This window comes from Callithrix jacchus, chromosome 3 (genome assembly GCF_049354715.1).
Source record: "Callithrix jacchus isolate 240 chromosome 3, calJac240_pri, whole genome shotgun sequence".
Classification (NCBI taxonomy): Eukaryota; Metazoa; Chordata; class Mammalia; order Primates; family Cebidae; genus Callithrix; species Callithrix jacchus.
The window spans coordinates 91,679,093-91,699,832 of NC_133504.1; the positions used below are offsets into that span (position 1 = coordinate 91,679,093).

The following is a 20,740-nucleotide window of genomic DNA, read 5'->3' on the forward strand; positions in this document are numbered from 1 at the left end:
AAGTAAATTATAGTTCAGGTTAAAACATAATATTCAATAAAAAGAGAAGGAAGATGTTGAGAAAGGAAGACTTGCTATCTAATATCTAAGCTGTATAATGAAAGATAATAGACATGTGATAAAGGGAGGAAAGTCATTCCAGATTGGCAATGACAAAGAAGTTTTGGGAATTCTGAGAATGTATTATGCCTGGAGTATCCACATTCTATATAAGGAAATTAATATCAGAAAGACAAGCATACATACATGATATATATATATATATATATATATACGTATATATACATATATACGTATATGTATATATACGTATATATATATGTATCAGCTAAGAAGATTAAATACAAAATTATAAAATTTTAATTTCCCTACTAGTGTGATATGCACAATCAAGGATAGTGAATCGATTCACTATCCGTGATATGCACAATCAAGGATAGTGAATCGATTCACTATCCTTAGCTGCCAAAATGTACCAGACATAAAAATGTATCAATGAATTTTTGTTTAGTAAGTAGAATTTATTTAGTCAACTTTTAATACATGGAAACTAACAAAACACCCATTGCATACAGAAAGCTATTAATATTTTATTATTTTCCATTCCAGAACAGATGCTTAACATGATTAGGGTTCTATATTACGAAGAATAATCCGACAACCATCATAGATTGAGTTGGAGGGGTACAGAATGGAAATGGGTGGGCAATTATAAAGTAATGAGACTCCCCAAAGCATACTGCAGCATAGTAGAGACAGATAGCCCCACAAAGCTTATTCAACACAGTTTCCTTATTCTGAGGATGAGGAAATCAAGACAAGATACGTTGAAATCTTTTTTTTTTCATTGTTCAAGGTTTATTGGGGGGTTTAGTTGGTGTAACACTTGGATAGTTGGTTGCATTGTTTATATGTAGATCTTCTTATATTATAGGATAATGTACACTACTCATATCTATATCATTCACAAAGTAAGATCCTTTGGAACAATTATGCACAAGACATGCAATATTGGATCTATACACTGAATGCCAGGATGTGACTTATTAGGAAAAAATGTTGGACTAGATATGTTCAGTGAAGGAGCCAGGAAGTTACATAACACATGATAAACATCTGTCTGGCTCAAGGGGCAACTGCAGCATGTGCAGCATTGGCACCGGTTCCTAGAGGTGGCAGAACTATTTCACACTAACCAGTTTAGGACTACACAAGATTAGTATCATCTAGCATCAGGATATAGTTTTAGGACTTTACAAAACATTCCTATTTCTAACTTCTAGGATTGATGTTTTTCCCACTCCAACTTAAAATATTACTGCTTTAATCACAGATCAGATAAAAAGGACAATATGCACAACCTCCAGCTAAAATCCAGTTGTAGCCTAGACAGTGAAATGGTATGACATCAGAAGACTTTAAAATTGCAGCTCTTTTTGGATCCTCCAAAGAGTATCAGCACCCTTCTTCAAACTGGCGTCTTCCTCAGGAGTCAGAGTCACCTTCAAAACGTCTGAGATTCCATTGTGTCCCAAAATGCAAGGAACAGTAAGGAAGACATCACTTTTTATTCCATAGAGACCCATAATCATGGTAGAAATTGGGTACACCCACCTAAGATTCTTCATTATAATCTCTGCTGAATCTGCCAAAGACAGTTCAATGGCCCAGGATGTGTAGCCTTTGAGTTTGATCACCTCGTAAGAACTCTCAACCACCTGCTTGTGAACCTCTTTCCACTGTTCCTTATCAGTCCCTAAATTTTGGTGCAGAGTCTTCAGAGAGACACCAGCAACATTCACTCCACTCCATACAGGCACACTGGAATCTCCATGTTCCCCAAGGACCCACCCATGACAGCTTAATGGGTGAACTCCTAGCCTTTCCCCATCAGGTAACGGAATCTGGCTGAATCCAGATTGCAACCACTTCCAATAACATGGTTTTTGGGAAAGTCACTTATCTTCCAAGCCACATAGGTCAAGATTATCTACTGGATTTGAAACAATAAGCAACTTGCAGTTTGGGCTGTATTTTACGACATTAGGAATGATGAATTTAAAGATGTTCACATTACGCCGAACCAAATTAAGACGGCTTTCTCTCTCTTGCTGATGTGCTCCAGCCATGATAACAACCAGCTTGGAGTTTGCAGTTACATTATAGTCTTTGCCAGAGACAATCTTTGATGTTCTAAGGAAAAGGCTGCCATGTTGGAGATCCATCATCTCTCCCTTCAATTTGTCTTCCATGACATCAAACAGAGCAAGTTCATCTTCCAAGACCTTCATTAAGATACTGATGACACAGGCCATGTCAACATCACCAACCCCAACAACTGTAATGTCATTCTGAGGGTCTGTTCATCCTTTAGAAAATTATGAATCAGCTGATCCTTGAGAGTTGCCATTTTGGACTTGGAACCAAAAGGAACCAAGAATGCACATTGGGTGGGCGTCAGGGGTGCCCGGCAGCAAGATCCGGACTCAGTGGCAGCTGCTCCAGCACCTGAAGTTGAAATCTTTAAGAATATAAGGAGCATCAGCCTGGCAAGATGGCTGAATAGGAACAACTTGGTTCTGCAGAACTCAGTGAGATCAATGCAGAAGGTGGGTTATTACTGCATTTCCAAATGAAGTACTCGGGTCATATCCCTGGGACCAGTTAGACGGTGGGTACAGCCCACAGAGGGTAAGCAGAAGTAGGGTGGGGCACTGCCTCACCTGGGAAGCATAAGAGGTTGGGAACTCCCTCCCTTGGCCAAGGGAAGCCATGAGGGACTGTGCTGTGAGGAAAGGTGCACTCTTGCCTAGAAACTATGCTTTTCCCAACGGTTTTCACAACCCACAGACCAAGAGATTCCCTCAGGTGCCTACACGACTGGGGCCCTGGGTTTCAAGCACAAAACAGGGTGGCCCTTTGGGCAGTCATTGAGCTAGTTGCCGGAGTTTTTTTCATGCCTGAGTGATGCCCATAATGCCAGTGAGACAGAACTGTTCACTCCCCCTGGAAAGGGGGCTGAAACCAGGAGCCAAGTGGTCTAGCTCAGTGGATCCCATACCCAACAGAGCCCAGCAAATTAAGATCCACTGGCTTGAAATTCTCGCTGCCAGCACAGCTGTCTGAGCTCGACCTGGGACACTCAAGCTTGGTGGGGGAAGGGCATCACCATTACTGAGGCTTGAGTAGGCAGTTTTCCCCTCACAGTGTAAACAAAGCCACCAGCAAGTCTGAACTGGATGGAGCCCACCAAAGTGCAGCAAACCTGCTGTAGCCAGACTGTCTCTCTAGACTTCTTCTCTCTGGGCAGGGCATCTCTGAAAGAAAGCAAGAATCCCCAGTTAAGGGCTTAGAAATAAAACTTCCATCTCCCTGGGACAGAACACCTGGGGGAAGGAGCGGCTGTGGGCACAGTTGCAGCAGACTTAAACGTTCCTGCCTGCCAGCTCAGCAGAGAGCAGTGGATCTCCCACCAAAGGACTCAAGCTCTGATAAGGAACAGACTGCCTCCTTAAGTGGATGCCTGATCCCCATGCCTCCTGACTGGGAGACATCACACAATAGAGGTCTGCAGACACCTCATATAAGAGAGCTCTGGCTGGCATGTGGCCTGAGTGTTAGAAGGAAAACTGACAAACAGAAAAAACAGCATCAACATCAACAAAAAGGATGTCCACACAGAAACCCCATCCAAAGGTCACCAACATCAAAGACTAAAGGTAGATAAATCCACAAATGTGAGGAAAAATCAGTGCAAAAAGGCTGAACATTCCAAAACCCAAAGCGCCTCTTCTCCTCCAAAGGATCACAGCTCCTCTCCAGCAAGGGAACAAAAGTGTTCAGAGAATGAGTTTGACAAATTGACAGAAGTAGTCTTCAAAAGGTGGGTAATAACAAACTCCTCTGACCTAAGGGAGCATGTTCTAACCCTAGCTAAGAACCTCAAAAAAGGTTAGAGGAATTGCTAACTAGAATAACAAGTTTAGAGAAAGCCATAAATGACCTGATGGAGCTGAAAAACACAGCACAAGAACTTTATGAAGCATATAAAAGTATCAATGGCCAAATGGATCAAGTGGAAGAAAGGATATCAGAGACTGAAGATTGACCTAATGAAATAAAGTGTGAAGACAAGATTAGAGAAGAATGAAAAAGAATGAACAAAGTCCCAAAGAAATATGGGACTATCTAAAAAGACCAAACCTATGTTTGATTAGTGCACCTGAAAGTGAAGGAGAAAATGAAACCAAGATGGGAAACACTTTTCAGGATATTATCCAGGAGAACGTTCCCAACCTAGTAAGGCAGGCTAACATTCAAGTCCAGGAAACACTGAGAACACCACAAAGATATTCCTCAAGAAGAGTAACCCCTAGGCACATAATTGTCACATTCACCAGAGTTGAAATGAAGGAAAAAATGCTAAGGGCAGCCAGAGAGAAAGGTCAGGTTACTCACAAAGGGAAGCCCATCAGACTCACAGCAGATCTTTCAGCAGAAACTCTACAAGCCAGAAGAAAGTGGAAGCATATATTCAACATCCTTAAAGAAAAGAACTTTCAACATAGAATTTCACGTCCAGCCAAACTAAGCTTTATACGCAAAGGAGAAATAAAATCCTTCATGAACAAGCAATTGCTGAGAGATTTTTTAACCACCAGGCCTGCCTTACGAGAGCTCCTGAAGGAAGCACTAAATATAGAAAAGAAAACCAGTGCCAACCACTGCATAGAACATACCAAATTGTAAAGACTGTTGAAACTATGACAAAATTGCATCAACTCACAGGCAAAATACCAGCTAGCATCACAATGACAGGATTAGATTCATATATAACAATATTAACTGTAAATGTATATGGGCTAAATGCCCCAATTAAAAGACACAGACTGGCAAATTGGATAAAGAGTCAAGACTGATAGGTGTGCTGTATTCAGGAAACCCATCTCATATACAAAGATACACATAGGCTGTGTGTCTTTGCCTGTGATGTCTTTACCTAAAAAATAAAGGAATGAAGGAATATTTACCAAGAAAATGGAAAGCAAAAAAAGAAAAAAAAAGCAGGGGTTGCAATCCTAGTCTCTGATAAAACAGAGTTTAAGCCAACTAAGATCAAAAAAGACAAAGCAGGGCATTAAATAATGGTAAAGGGATGAAGGCAACAAGAAGAGCTAACTACCCTAAATATATATGCACCCAATACAGAAGCACCCAGATTCATAAAGCAAGTTCTTAGAGACCTACAAAGAGATGTAGACTCCCACACAATAATAGTGGGAGACTTTAACACCCCACTGTCAATAAGAGCCAGATCAACAAGACAGAAAATTAACAAGGATATTCAGGACTTGAACTCAGCTCTGAACCAAGCGAATGTAATAGAAAACTACAGAACTCTCCACCCCAGATCAAAAGAATATACATTCTTCTCAGCACTACATAGCACTTATGCTAAAGTCAACCATGAAATTGAAAGGAAAACACTCCTCAGCAAATGCAAAAGAAAGGAAATCATAACAAACAGTCTCTCGGACCACAGTGCAATCAAATTAGAACTCGGGATCGGCCGGGCGTGGTGGCTCACGCCTATAATCCCAGCACTTTGGGAGGCGAGGAAGTGGATAACGAGGTCAAGAGATGGAGACCATCCTTGTCAACAAGGTGAAACCCCATCTCTACTGAAAATACAAAAATTAGCTGGGCATGGTGGTGTATGCCTGTAGTGCCAGCTACTCGGGAGGCTGAGGCAGGAGAATTGCTTGAACCCAGGAGGCGGAAGTTGCAGTGAGCCGAGATCATGCCATTGCACTCCAGCCTGGGTAACAACAGTGAAACTCCTTCTCAAAAAAAAAAAAAGAACTCGGTATCAAGAAACTCACTCAAAACCACTCAACTACACGGAAAGTGAACAACCTGTTCCTGAATGACTACTGGATAAAAAATGAAATTACGGCAGAAATAAATTAGTTCTTTGAAACCAATGAGCACAAAGATACAGTGTACCAGAATCTCCAGGACACAGCTAAAGCAGTGTTTAGAGGGAAATTTATAGCACTAAATGCCCATAGGAGAAAACAGGAAAGATTGAAAACTGACACCCTAACAACACAATGAAAAGAAGTAGAGAAGCAGGAGCAAACAAACTCAAAAGCTAGCAGAAGACGACAAATAACTAAGATTAGACTAGAACTGTAGGAGACAGAGACACAAAAAATCCTTTAAAAAGAAAAAAAAAAATAATCAATGAATCCAGGAGCTGTTTTTTTGAAAAGACCAACGAAATCGATAGACCATTAGCCAGACCAATAAAGAAGAAAAGAGAGAAGAATCAAATAGATGCAATAAAAAATGATAAATGTGATATCACCACTGATCCCACAGAAATACAAACTACCGTCAAGGAATACAATAAACACCTCTATGCAAACAAACTGGAAAATCTAGAAGAAATGGTTAAATTCCTGGACATATTCACCATCCCAAGACTAAACCAGGAAGAAGTTAAATCCCTGAATAGAACAATAACAAGTTCTGCCAATCAAAGAAAGTCCAGGATCAGATAGATTCACAGTCTAATTCTACCAGAGATACAAAGAGCAGCTGGTACCATTTCTTCTGAAATTATTCCAAACAACAGAAAAAAAGGGACTCCTCTCTAATTCATTTTATGTGGCCAGAATCATCCTGAAACCAAAACCTGGCAGAGACACAACAAGAAAAGAAAATTTCAGCCCAATATCCTTGATGAACATCAATGCGAAAATCCTCAATAAAATACTGGCAAACCGAATCTGGCTGCACATCAAAAAGCTTATCCACCACAATCAAGTCGGCTTCATTCCTGGGATGCAAGGCTGGTTCAACATACACACATCAATAAATGTAATCCATCACATAAACTGAACCAATGACAAAAACCACATGATTATCTCAATAGATGCAGAAAAGGCCTTAGATAAAATTTAACAGTCTTCATGCTAAAAATTCTCAATAAAGTAGGTACTGATGCAATGTATCTCAAAATAATAAGAGCTATTTATGAAAAACCCACAGCCAATATCACACTGAATGGGCAACTGCTGGAAGCATTCCTTTTGAAAACCAGCATAATACAAGGATGCTCTATCTCATCATTCCTATTCAACATAGTGTTATAAGTTCTGGTCAGAGCAAACAAGCAAGAGAAAAAAATAAAGGATATTCAAATAGGAAGAGAGGAAGTCAAACTGTCTGTTGGCAGATGACATGATTGTATATTTAGAAAACCCCATCATCTCAGTTCAAAATCTCCTTAAGCTGATAAGCAACTTCAGCAGAGTCTCAGGATACAAAAAAACCAATGTGCAAAAACCACAAGCATTCCAATACACCAGTAATAGAGAGTCAAATCATGAGTGAACTCTCACTCACAATTGCTACAAATAGAATAAAATACCTAGGAATACAACTTACAAAGGAAGTGAAGGGCCACTTCAAGAAGAACTACAAACCACTGCTCAAGGAAATGAGAGAGAACACAAACAAATAGAAAAACATTTCATGCTCATGGATAGGAAGAATCAATATCGTGAAAATGGCCAACAGCCCAAAGTAGTTTATATATTCAATACTATCCCCATCAAGCTACCACTGACTTTCTTCACAGAAGTAGAAACAAGTAGTTTAAGTTTCATATGGAACCAAAAAAGAGCCCATATATCCATGACAGTTCTAAGCAAAAAGAACAAAGCTGGAGACATCATGCTCCCTGACTTCAAACAATACAGATATATACACCAATGGAACAGAATAGAGGTCTCAGAAATAACACCACACATCTACAACCACTGATCTTTGACAAACCTGTCAACAACAAGCAATGGGGAAAGGATTCCCTATTTAATAAATGGTGTTGGGAAAACTGGCTAGCCATATGCAGAAAACTGAAACTGGATGCCTTCCTTACGCCTTATACAAAAATTAACCCAAGACGCATTAAAGGCTGAAACGTAAGACCTAAATCCATAAAAGCCCTAGAAGAAAACCCAGGCAATACCCTTTGGACATAGGTATGGGCAAAAACTTTATGACTAAAACACCAAAATCAGTGGCAACAAAAGCCAAAATTGACAAACGGGATCTAATTAAAAAGCTGCTCACAGCAAAAGAAACTATCAGAGTGAACTGGCAACTTACAGAATGGGAGAAAATTTTTGCAATCTACCCATCTGACAAAGGGCTAATATACAGAATCTACAAGGAACTTTAATTTACAAGAAAAAAACAACCCCATCAAAAAGTGGGCAAAGGATATAAACAGATACTTCTCAAAAGAAGACATTTATGTGGCCAATAAACACATGAAAAAAAGCTCATAATGACCAGAGGTCATTAGAGAAATGCAAATCAAAACCACAATGAGCTACCATATCACACCATTTTAATGGTGATCATTAAAAAATCTGGGGACAACAGATGCTGGAGAGGATGTGGAGGAACAGGAATGCTTTTACACTGTTGGTGGGAGTGTAAATTAGTCCAACCATGTGGAAGACAGTGTGGCAATTCCTTAAGGATCTAGAACCAGAAATACCATTTGACCCAGCAATTCCATTACTGGGTATATAACCCAAAATTATAAATCATTCTACTATAATGACACATACACATATATGTTTATTGGAGCACTGTTCACAATAACAAAGACTTGGAACCAACCCAAATGCCCATCAATGATAGACTAGATAAAAAAAAATGTGGCAAATATACACTACGGAATACTATGCAGCCATAAAGAAGGATGATTTCATGCCCTTTGCAGGGACATGAATGAAGCTGGAAACCATCATTCTCAGCAAACTAACACAGTAACAGAAAATCAAACACCACATGTTCTCACTCATTAGTGGGAGCTGAACAATGAGAACACATGGACACAGGGAAAGGAACATCACACACTGGGGCCTGTTGGTGGGTGGAGGGATGGGGGAGAGATAGCATTAGAAGAAATACCTAATATAGATGATGGGATGATGGGTGCAGCAAACCACCCTATGTAACCAACCTGCATGTTCTGTACATGTATCCTGGAACTTAAAGTTTAATAATTAAAAAAAAATAGAAAAAAGAGTATAAGGAACACACTTTTGTTAAGCAAGTAATTCTCAGAAAGTTGCTATGTGGGGAAATGCTAAAACAGAGGATGCTCTGCATAAAGGCTAAGTAAAAGAAAAACATAAGAAATAAAACAGAATGAACAGCTATATACATGCTGAAATTCTAAGATATTTAATTCCGTTTGCCACTTTGAAGTTAAGTTAAAACAGACTTTTCAAGCAAGCTTTTTCTTCTGCCAATCTATCAAACCACATGAAAATATAGATGATGTGTATAAGCAAACACATAAAATCTGGGCTGGCTGTGGTGGCTCACATCTGTAATCTTAGCATTTTGAGAGGCTGAGGTGGGGAAGCTTATGCTCAGGAGTTGGGAGACCAACCTGCACAACATAATGAGATCTTGTCTCTATTCAATTTTTAAAAAATATTAATCAGGAACGGTGGCAAGCCTGTAGTCCACCTACCCAGGAGATTGAGGCTACAGTGAGCTATAATTGTGCCACTGCATTCCAGCCTGGGTGACAGAGTGAGGCTCTGTCTCAAAAATAAATAAAATAAAATCTGTATTCTGACTGTAAAGGTAATACTCATGAAAAACATCAGGAGTAGAAAACATGGAATACCAAAAATCAAATAAATAAACAAATGAAATAATCTATTATAAACTATACCAGCCAGAGTAAGCTATTATTACAAATTTTGCTTGCGAAACTGATACCAATTCTGGGGAATCTAGGAAGAGAAAACAGGAATCGCAAAGGTGCCAAGGCAAGAAATCATTATGAGACTTTCAAGAATCTGAAAAGAGAAACTGGAATAAAAACCTGAGGAGGACAGGAAAATAGTAGAAGATGAAGCTTCAGTTGATCATAAACCACATCTTCCAGTTGTAGATCCATAAAATGTGGTTACCACGGATAGGTTAATTTTATCCATGCTTTACCAGCTGCTTACTTTATCAGCAAACCATCACTGGTTCATAAAGACTGCCCCTCTGCAGAGTCAGCCTTATGGCTTTCTGTCCTCTTGGCCCAAAAGGCAACGTGATGTGACGTGTGTGTGTGTGTGTGTGTGTGTGTGTGTGTGTGTAGTATATTTTTAAAAAAATAACTTCCAGGTCAGGCAAAGTGACCTGTGTGTGTGTGCGTGCATGTGTGTGTGTGTGTGTGTGTGTGTGTGTGTAGTATATTTTTAAAAAATAACTTTCAGGCCGGGCAAAGTGGCTCATGCCTGTAATCCCAGCACTTTGGGAGGCCGAGGCAGATAGATCACGAGGTCAGGAGATCAAGACCATCCTGGCTAACATGGTGAAACCCTGTCTCTACTAAAAATACAAAAATCAGCCAGGCATGGTGGCACGTGCTTATAGTCCCAGCTACTTGGGAGGCTGAGGCAGGAGATTTTGCTTGATCCCGGGAGGCAGAAGTTGCAGTGTGCTGAGCTCACTCCATTACACTCCAGCCTGGGCAACAGAGTAAGACTCCTCAAAAAAAAAAAAGAGAACAATTTTCTATTTTCTCTAATTAAATAAAAAACACTGAAAATAAAATCTTGTTTAATAATACTTGTAAGTGGATTATTAATTAGTTGGTATAAATTTTTGCATGTTTTTACTAACTACAAAACAACTTTCTCATTTAAATTAAAACATTTTAGAAAATAAAGGTAGATCGAGACCATCCTGGTCAACATGGTGAAACTCTGTCTCTACTAAAAATACAAAAAATTAGCTGGGCATGGTGGCGCACGCCTTTAATCCCAGATACCCGGGAGGCTGAGGCAGGAGAATTGCCTGAACCCAGGTGGCGGAGGTTGCGGTGAGCCGAGATTGTGCCATTGCACTCCAGCCTGGGTAACGAGCGAAACTCCATCTCAAAAAATAATAATAATAATATAAATCCTTAATAATTTTCTCAAGTGAAATAAATCATACGTAACACCTTATGACAGCTAGCAGTAGGAAATGTCTTAAATTAACCACATTAATATTTAAGTAAAAATCAGCATATCTTATCCAACTGTATATCTTTTGAATACTAATTAAACAATGATTGTGAGTTTAACTTAGTGTGCAGTCTAACGCTTTCAAAGGAAGAAAATTAAAGCATTTAAGGGAATTTAATTAATCTTTTCATGGTTGCAAGCCTCAAATATATAAAAGATGTTTTATTTTTCTTACAAAACTAAGATAGTCTCCTGTGTTAGTGAATATGTAAGAAAATAAAACAAAAGGTCTGATTATCTCTAAGGTTCTTTCAAATTCTTTTTTTTTTATTGCATTTTAGTTTTTGGGGTACATGTGCAGAACATGCAAGATAGTTGCATAGGTACACACACGGCAGTGTGTTTTGCTGCCTTCTTCCCCTTCACCCACATTTGGCATTTCTCCCCAGGCTGTCCCTCCCCTATTCCCCCGAATAGACCCCAGTGTGTAGTACCCACTTCCCTGTGTCCATGTGTTCTCATTTTTCCTCACCCACCTATGAGTGAGAATATGCGGCATTTCCTTTTCTGTTCTTGTGTCAGTTTGCTGAGAATGATGTTCTCCAGATTCATCCACATCCCTACAAAGGACACGAACTCATCATTTTTGATTGCTGCATAATATTCTATGGTGTATATGTGCCACATTTTCCCAGTCCAGTCTATCATCAATGGGCATTTGGGTTGGTTCCAGGTCTTTGCTATTGTAAACAGTGCTGCAATGAACATTCGTGTGTGTCCTTATAGTAGAACACTTTATAGTCCTTTGGATATATACACAGTAATGGGATTGCTGGGTCAAATGGAATTTCTATTTCTAAGGCCTTGAGGAATCGTCACACTGTCTTCCACAATGGTTGAACTAATTTACACTCCCACCAACAGTGTAAAAGTGTTCCTATTTCTCCACATCCTCTCCAGCATCTGTTGTCTCCAGATTTTTTAATGATCGCCATTCTAACTGGCGTGAGATGGTATCTCAATGTGGTTTTGATTTGCATCTCTCTAATGACCAGTGATGCTGAGCATATTTTCACATTTGTTGGCCTCATGTATGTCTTCTTTTGTAAAGTGTCTGTTCATATCCTTTGCCCATTTTTGAATGGGTTTGTTTGTTTTTTTCTTGTAAATCTGTTTAAGTTCTTTGTAAATTCTGGATATCAACCCTTTGTCAGATGGGTAAACTGCAAAAATGTTTTCCCATTCTGTTGGTTGCCGATTCACTCTAATGACTGTTTCTTTTGCCGTGCAGAAGCTGTGGAGTTTCATTAGGTCCCATTTGTCTATTTTGGCTTTTGTTGCCAATGTTTTTGGTGTTTTGGTCATGAAGTCCTTGCCTACTTCTATGTCCTGAATGGTTTTGCCTAGATTTTCTTCTAGGGTTTTTATGGTGCCGGGTCTTATGTTTAAGTCTTTAATCCATCTGGAGTTAATTTTAGTGTAAGGTGTCAGGAAGGGGTCCAGTTTCTGCTTTCTGCACATGACTAGCCAGTTTTCCCAACACCATTTATTAAACAGGGAATCCTTTCCCCATTGCTTGTTTTTGTCAGGTTTATTAAAGATTGTATGGTTGTAGATATGTTGTGTTGCCTCCGATGCCTCTGTTCTGTTCCATTGGTCTATATCTCTGTTTTGGTACCAGTACCATGCTGTTTTGATTACTGTTGCCTTGTAGTATAGTTTGAAGTCCAGTAGTGTGATGCCCCTTTTGCCGCTGTGTTCCTTTTGCTTAGAATTGACTTGGCTATGCGGGCTCTCTTTTGGTTCCATATGAAGTTCATGGTGTTTTTTTCCAGTTCTGTGAAGAAATTCAATGATAGCTTGATGGGGATAGCATTGATTCTGTAAATTACTTTGGGCAGTATAGCCATTTTCACGATATTGATCTAATTCTAAGGGAAAATATTTACATCTACAGACTACTAAGAGTTAATTTTCAAAACAACAAAGCAGTAACTCATACTATGCATAAAAACACAGAGACACAGATTTAAGAATATAAAAATTATTATATTCCTTCTCAAAACATTTTTGTTTGTGAAACGAAATGTTTTTAAGTTTAAAAAAAGGCAAAAAACTAGGATTCAATCATTTTCTCAAGATGACACTTCAAGAAATTAAGTGCTTGTTTTTTGAAAGACTGACCCTCCCCAATCTCTGAACCCCAGTTCTAAGGGCACAGAGAAGAAAAAGACAAAGGAAGCTATTATTGTGAATTTTAAGGGAACCAGTCAGGCTGGTTTAGAAAATGGACTTTAGGGATCTTTCAATACAGTTCATTCTTGTCCACCACCCAGGCTACATGGATGAAGGAGAGACACAGGCTTACAGTTTTTGCTTTTTTCAATATGAGAGTCCATGTTAAACTGTTTTCTGTCTTTTTAGATCCACAGTCTTAGCAAACTTGTTAGAAGAATATGCAAAAATGTAAATAAACTATTTATGAAAGAAAAAAATGCCACTAGTCAATAAATTGTGAAAATTATAATGAATATCCTAATAATCAAAGAACCAACCATTGAAAACTAGTTACCATAACTCACCAACTAAATAAGGCAACAAAATTTTCTTAATGACATGTTTCTAATGTGATAAAAGTCAGTAAAATTGGTTCTATCTGTTTAAATTAAGTTTAACCTTAAGCTGACTCCTTATGTATTTGAAGTTTGACCTAAAGGTTTCTCTATACATAGTGAACTGTAATCTAACTGGATGTATAAGTAGACTGTAACTTACTCTTATAACAAGTAGCCAAGTCTCAGCCAATCACTGCATCTGAGTTTCAGCCAATCACAGATGGCCAACTGTTCAAACCCTATTCAAATAAAGCAAACATTCAGCTGTAAGCAAGCCCCCTGTTTCTGTTCCTCACTTCCATTTTCGGCACATCACCTTCTTTTTTCTGTCCATTCATAAGCTTTGCTGGCCATGTGGCAGCCAGGTATCGCTCTGAACGTATTCTGTACCCAATGCATGAATCACTTTTTGCTCAATTAAATTCTGGTAATTCAATTTGTCCAAAGCTTTTCTTCTAACTTATCATACTTAAATACTGGAACATTGGAACAATGCTATAAAAAAGCAATCTGGTAAAAAAAAAAAAAAAGAAGAAAGAGTCAAAATCTATTCATGCTTTGCAACAGACACTAATCCATCTTGTGAGTATGTAACTTTTAAAGTAATAAAACAGTAAAGGAGAAAGTATATTTCCATGAATATAGTCACTTCACGGTAATTTATAACAGCAAAATGTCAAATGCAACCTCAATGTTCCATTAGAAGGAAATAAATTAAAAAGAAATGAGAGAGAAAGGCATAATCCAAAAGCCTAAAACTCATATCCTATGAATCTATACACATGAATGTAATTTACAAGGGTGAATTTTTACGTAGTTATTATGACAAAAATAAAACTTATTAAGAAAAAAAACAGATGAGTCTAACTATCTATACCAATCATTTGCTTAGAGTAGTTGGTCTTAGATCCAATCTCTGTCTCTGTCTCTCCTTGGTTCTATTCTATATAGCAGGAACTACGTTTTTCTGTTTCCTTTGGTCTCTGGGCTTACAGTAGTTTTGACGAATAAATGTTATCAGCAAAAGGATAGAGGGTAGGAGGAGGGAGAAGTCAGAATATTTCTTCTAACTTTTCTTTGTTTCCCATAGTGTCTCCAGCAGCTGCCGCATTTCATTTGTTACTAAAGCTTATCCAGATGGCCCTCTCTGTGGTTCCAGCTTTTGCCACATGACCTCTGGCTCCTGGGTTTCAGTAACACTGTCTCCTGCCAGCAGCTTCCTGCTGTTGCCATTCTCTGGCATGAGTCACCATCCTGGTTTGGCTTCTAGAGCTTTCATCAGCTATATAGGTGATAACATGTATTAAATTATCCCTGTTTGAAGTATTTAGAATGGTTCCTATTTTCTGAAAGCACCCTGAATGCTAGAGTATCTCCAATTAATGTGAAAGGGACTGTATTAGTCCATTCTCATGCCACTATAAAGAACTGCCTGAGGCTGGGTAATTTACAAAGGAAAGGAGTTTAATTGACTCACAGTTCCACACGGCTGGTGAGGCCTCAGGAAACTTACAATCCTGGCGGAAGGGGAAGCAAACACGTAGCATGGTGGCAGGAGAGACAAGTGCAGAGCAAAGCAAGGAAAACCCTTTATAAAACCATCAGATCTTGTGAGAACTCATTCACTGTCATGATAACAGCATGGGGGAATCGTCCCCATCATCTAATCACCTCTCACATGGTCCCTCCCACAACATGTGGGATTAAAGTTCAGATTACAATTCAAGATTAGATTTGGGTGGGGACGAAGAGCCAGACCACATCAGGGACAAAGATCATTGATGACGAATACATTGGGTTACTTGTTGAATAGCTTCTATCACTGTGCACATGCACTTAATTTTCATGGGAACCGGGCTTTTAAGGAGGCCAACTTCAACAATGTAGCAATCTCCTAGATCTCTTATTTGTGCTGTTTCAAGATCTGAAAGAAACTGGTGCACCCTCTAAATGAAGGGTTATATTTTCTAGAGCATTTTCTTCCAGTCATTGAGTGCTTGAGAGTGGTCAACACCAAACAACAAAACTCTGTGCCAAAAATATGTTTAAAGTTAAATTCTACAGGGTTTATTAGGAAAGCACACACAGCAACATTGCTACCTAGAGACAATACTGATCAAATGAGTTTTATGTTGCAAGCAGTTTTTCAAATTCTGGTGTTAAATCATGAGTCAATTTAGTGAGTCATGACCACTATTAATTAAATTAACTAAACTAAATTAATGGAATCAAGTTTATTAAATTTAAAAATAAATGAGAACAAAATATAAGAAAAATACTGGTGTAATGCTTTTAAGAGGGTAAGATTCATAATATAAATTCTTGTTTCAGTTATACAGTACATGTGTATGTGTGATTGTGAGTGCATCTGAATTGAGTTGTAATAAAAAAATCTATCTCTATATGTAGATCAAGGTAAAAAAAAATTATTGAAAGCTATCATACCAGTACTTTGCCTAAACTTAAAGATATGAAGTGAATACAAAACGCCTCATAGTTTCTCTAAGTGAGGTTAAGTTAAAGAGAAATGTCTTCATTTGCTACAGTGTTAATTTGCTGAACATATAAATAAGAAAATATGATCAGCAGAACCTGGCAGAATACCCACAATCACTGATGCTAATTGTTAGGAACTGAATATGTCCCTCCAAAATTATTTTGAAGGCATAACCTTCAACATTACTATCCCTTATTTGAAGATATGACCTTTAGGAAGGTAATTAGGGTTACTTGAGGTCATAAGGGTGGGGCTTAATTTGACAGGAAAGAAAGAGACAGAAGGAATGTGCATACAGAAGAAAGGCTGTGTGAGGACACAGCAACATGGTGGCCATCTCCAAGCCAAGAGAAGACTCACCAGAAATAATCCATGCTGGTACCCTGATCTTGGACTTCTAGCTTCCAGAAATGTGAAAAACTGAATTTCTATAGTTAAAAGCACCCAGTCTGTGGTCTTTTGTTATGGCAGCCTGAGCAGAGTAATCGTCCCACATCTTTCTCTAAATCTGTTGTGGCCACTCATAAAATAACAAATTCTTACAGAGTTTAAAATGAGTATGGACAACTGGAGAGATGTAGTATAAATTAGCATTTATGTAATACTATGCTTAGTATATCTGAGTTGGATATATAACAGTAACATAAAATACTTTAAAGCTATCAAAAGTCATTTAATTTCTGATAAATATTTTTTTCTATAAAACTATTTCACTTTTTTGCTAATATAAAGCATATATAACTAAATATATTATTAGGTTATCAGTCGATATTATATGTGTAATTTAGAGGTACACTGTTAAACTTTTGATGTGACTTTCTGTCCTGGTTTTTTTTTTAATTTTAGCCACCTCTCTTTAATTTTTATCACTGCTAGAGAAAAAAACTAACTGCTGAAATGTTAGGAAAAATATGTATAAGAAATAATACAAACAAATCCAAACAATGATTCTGAAACTGAATGTTTTTTTTTGTGTGTGTGTCCAGTAATAATTCTAAGATGACTTTAGAAGTGATCCTTGAAATTGATGGGTTACCACCCCCTCTGGGGAAAAATCAATTACTAAACATGTATTTTTTGATTCAATGTAAAAGCAATATAAAAACCTTGGAATGGTTTTATGAGAGAAATGTGCTCAGAAAACTGAAAAGAGTACAAATTTGATTCAAAATTTTAATGTAACATATAACTATATATACCTCAGACAATAGTTTAGATTTCTAAAAATACCAGAATAACTATGTTATGTTTATAATTACTCCTTTGGTACTAAAATAAGATACATAATATACTAAAACATTGAAAAATGGTATGTAAGTTGTTGCTTGTGGACACATAAGGGCAGCATAGTGTAAATGGTGGTTAAGACAGTCTGGCTCTAGAAGCCATGATTTTAAATCAACTCTGCATTTTACTAGTTGTGGGACCTTGTGCAAATAACCTAATTTCTCTATACTTAACCTGTACAATGGAATGACAGCAGTTCATACATCATCGGGTTGTTAATGTGTGCTCTATGAGTTAATAATAAGATAGTGTTTTCCACACAGTAAGCACCTTATAGATGTTAAAGACAGTCATATATAAAGGCTGAGAAGAAAAATGCTTAACTCCTATATTCTTAAGTATAGTTATGTCCTTTGCTGTTTTACTTATTTCTGTTTTGCTTCATCCTTATAGAGATATCTTTCATGGTGGAAAGATGAAATAATAAAGGGGTTCATAACAGACAAATTTCTAGGAGGATAGTACTATCCTCTACACTCTTAAATTCTGATCTGCTTATGTGAAATTCCCAAGTTGATGAGCCATCTACAATAAAAAGAGAAACTGTGACAGCTTTCATATGGTACAAAAACATTTTGATGTTGGTTCCTAATGTTTGTCTTGTTTATTAGGTTAAATGAGGGAGATATTATGCTAGGCATTCAATAGGTACAGTTATTGTTAAAGTACTTTTCTCTAAAATATATTTTTTAAGTGAGATAGAGTGTGCTCTTCTGGGGTGAATTAAGTCTCTTCAAATTGAAAGCAGCTGGACTGACTAATTGTCCTTTCAGAATCTAAATTTGTTTAATTTAGAAACATATAGGAAAGAGTGAAATGAACACCATCCCCCAAAAGATATTATACTCAAGAATAAAACAATTCAGGAAAATTCAAACTACCTTATCTGCAAGAAAAGCATGAATCAATTTAAAACTGAGAATCAATATTTAAAAGCATCTTATGTGGGTCTGTAAGTAAAAGAAGCAAAAAGTTCATCAATAGAAACCAGTCACTGTAAAAAGCAACGTGGAGCTCTGAAATGTCAATTTCACACTGCACTAAGCACATCCTACCAAATATGACCAATCTGCCATTTGGAAAAATATCAACACCTGCTACTACATTCCTTTAAGTAGTAATCGGTCAGACATATGAAATAGGTCAGGTACAAACCTGCATCCACTTAGACTTACCTACCCAGGAATCATTTTCCATTTATTTTGTGTTTATCACTTTTAAATCAGATGTGTTAATTAACCCAGATCAAATAACTAACTCCATATAAATTGTACTTTAGTTTGGTATAATTAAGTACCAAGAATATTCTTAAAAAGCTTTAGGGAGAACCTAACTGAGTTAGATATATACATTTAGGATTTCAGGCTGATGGCCAAAATATAGAACCTATTGTTATAATCTGCCACTCATATGCCTCCCGCAGTTAGGTGCCCACCATAGGGCTGACAGCCCCAATCTGAATCATTTATTAGGTAACAAAAATTATCCAAGGGAGGACTGACTATTTTCCATATGAGAAGTTCCTTTGGGAAAACACTTGAAATCTGGCCTGAGGGACGGAGGACTCACACACTTCCAATCTGACAACAAAGCAAAAGAATGTGTCACTGTCTTACTCAAAACCTCTAGGGAATTTTCTCCCTTTGGAAGATTTGGGGTGGGAAGACCAACCAATATCCAGTCTCTCTTGAGAAGAGTAAATAAGGGCTGTAAATAATGAGCAACTAAAGAGCAGCTCTAGAAATAGAACTTTCAAATTCAAGCAGATTTTATTGAGGATGAGAAGTTACACAGATACAAAAGGTGGCTTTGATTTAAAGCACAGAAAGAGGTTAATGAGCCTTTGACAACTACAGTTGATTTTCTCTATGTTTTTCTTTCTATAGTATATCCCTACATTACTACACCCCAGAAGTATTAGCAAAACAAGCCAGTCAGTCAACTTCATGGAAATGCCAGGTTTTTATTATATTATGAAAAAAATGGTGGTCAAAGGAGGAATCAGCACAAAATGCTACAGTCCTTATGTGAAAGCCAACAGGCAGAGTAAACTAAGGGTTTGCAGAATCAAGGAGCCAAACTCTGCTTTATATTTGATAAATACAGTGAATTTACTAAACTGAGTCAGAGCCTTATCAAGAATTAACAAGTAAGATAATTCTACTGTTTTGTTTTTTTGTTTTTTTTGAGACAGAGTTTCGCTCTTGTTACCCAGGCTGGAGTGCAATGGCACGATCTCGGCTCACCGCGACCTCAGCCTCCTGGGTTCACGCAATTCTCCTGCCTCAGCCTCCCGAGTAGCTGGGACTATAGGCGCGTGCCACCATGCCCAGCTAATTTTTGTATTTTTAGTAGAGACGGGGTTCACCATGTCGACCAGGATGGTCTCGATCTCTTGACCTCGTGATCCACCTGCCTCAGCCTTCTAAAGTGCTGGGATTACAGGCGTGAGCCACCGCGCTCGGCCAACTCTACTGTTTTAATAGACAAGCTATTGGTCTCTGATACTCACACTCTAGAAATTAAGAGATTATAACCGTATTAATGCCTCTATTTCCTCCAAAAACCAATTTTACAAAATTACATTTAAAAGTATATTGAGTCCAGGTGGTGGCTCAAGCCGTAATCCCAGCATTTTGGGAAGCCAAGGTGGCTGAACTACTTGAGGTCAGGAGTTTGAGACCAGCCAGGGCATTATGGTGAAACTTTATCTTTATTAAAAATACAAAAATTGGCCCAACATTTTGGTAGGCGCCTAAAATCCCAGTTACTTGAGAGGCTGAGGCAGCAGAATTGCTTGAACCCAGGAGGCTGGGATTGCAGTGAGCCAAGACTACACCACTGCATTCCAGCCTGGGTGACAGACCAAGACTCCATCTCAAAAAAAAAAAAAAAAAAACCTTAAAAGTATAATGAGATAAACAAAATTATTAGAGGTTATTTGTCCAGGAATTCTGAGATCATAGGAAATGGTTTTGATATCAAAAGAAAACAATAGGCCATAACACCTCCCACTTAGGAAACACTGTAAAATTTGGCTTTCATTATTAAAAAAGAAAATTATAACATTAAAGCTTCTAAGTGAGCTGTTCCCAACTATACCAATCCATCCATAGCGGGCATTACTTCATTAACTACTTTTCTGATATTCACTTGAAATTCCCTTTCCATATTCATTCTCTCTAGTCCACTTTCATTTATGCTGTTCCCTCACAAAGATACTTTACATTCTTTCTTCGTAATCTAAGGCTTACTTTGATTCAAGGCCAAATTCAAGACCTGTCTGACCTGCTTGG

At 38.0% G+C, this 20,740-nt stretch overlaps 1 protein-coding gene and 1 pseudogene across 13 annotated transcripts in view; both read right to left on the bottom strand.

Moving 5' to 3' along the window:
* GSTCD (glutathione S-transferase C-terminal domain containing) overlaps positions 1–20,740 on the bottom strand; it is a 156,788-nt gene that overhangs the window by 95,923 nt on the left and 40,125 nt on the right. The window lies entirely within an intron of this gene.
* On the bottom strand, positions 836–11,957 carry LOC128931583 (L-lactate dehydrogenase A chain pseudogene; annotated as a pseudogene). The gene has a single exon (XR_013533004.1). The product of XR_013533004.1 is annotated as an L-lactate dehydrogenase A chain pseudogene (transcript).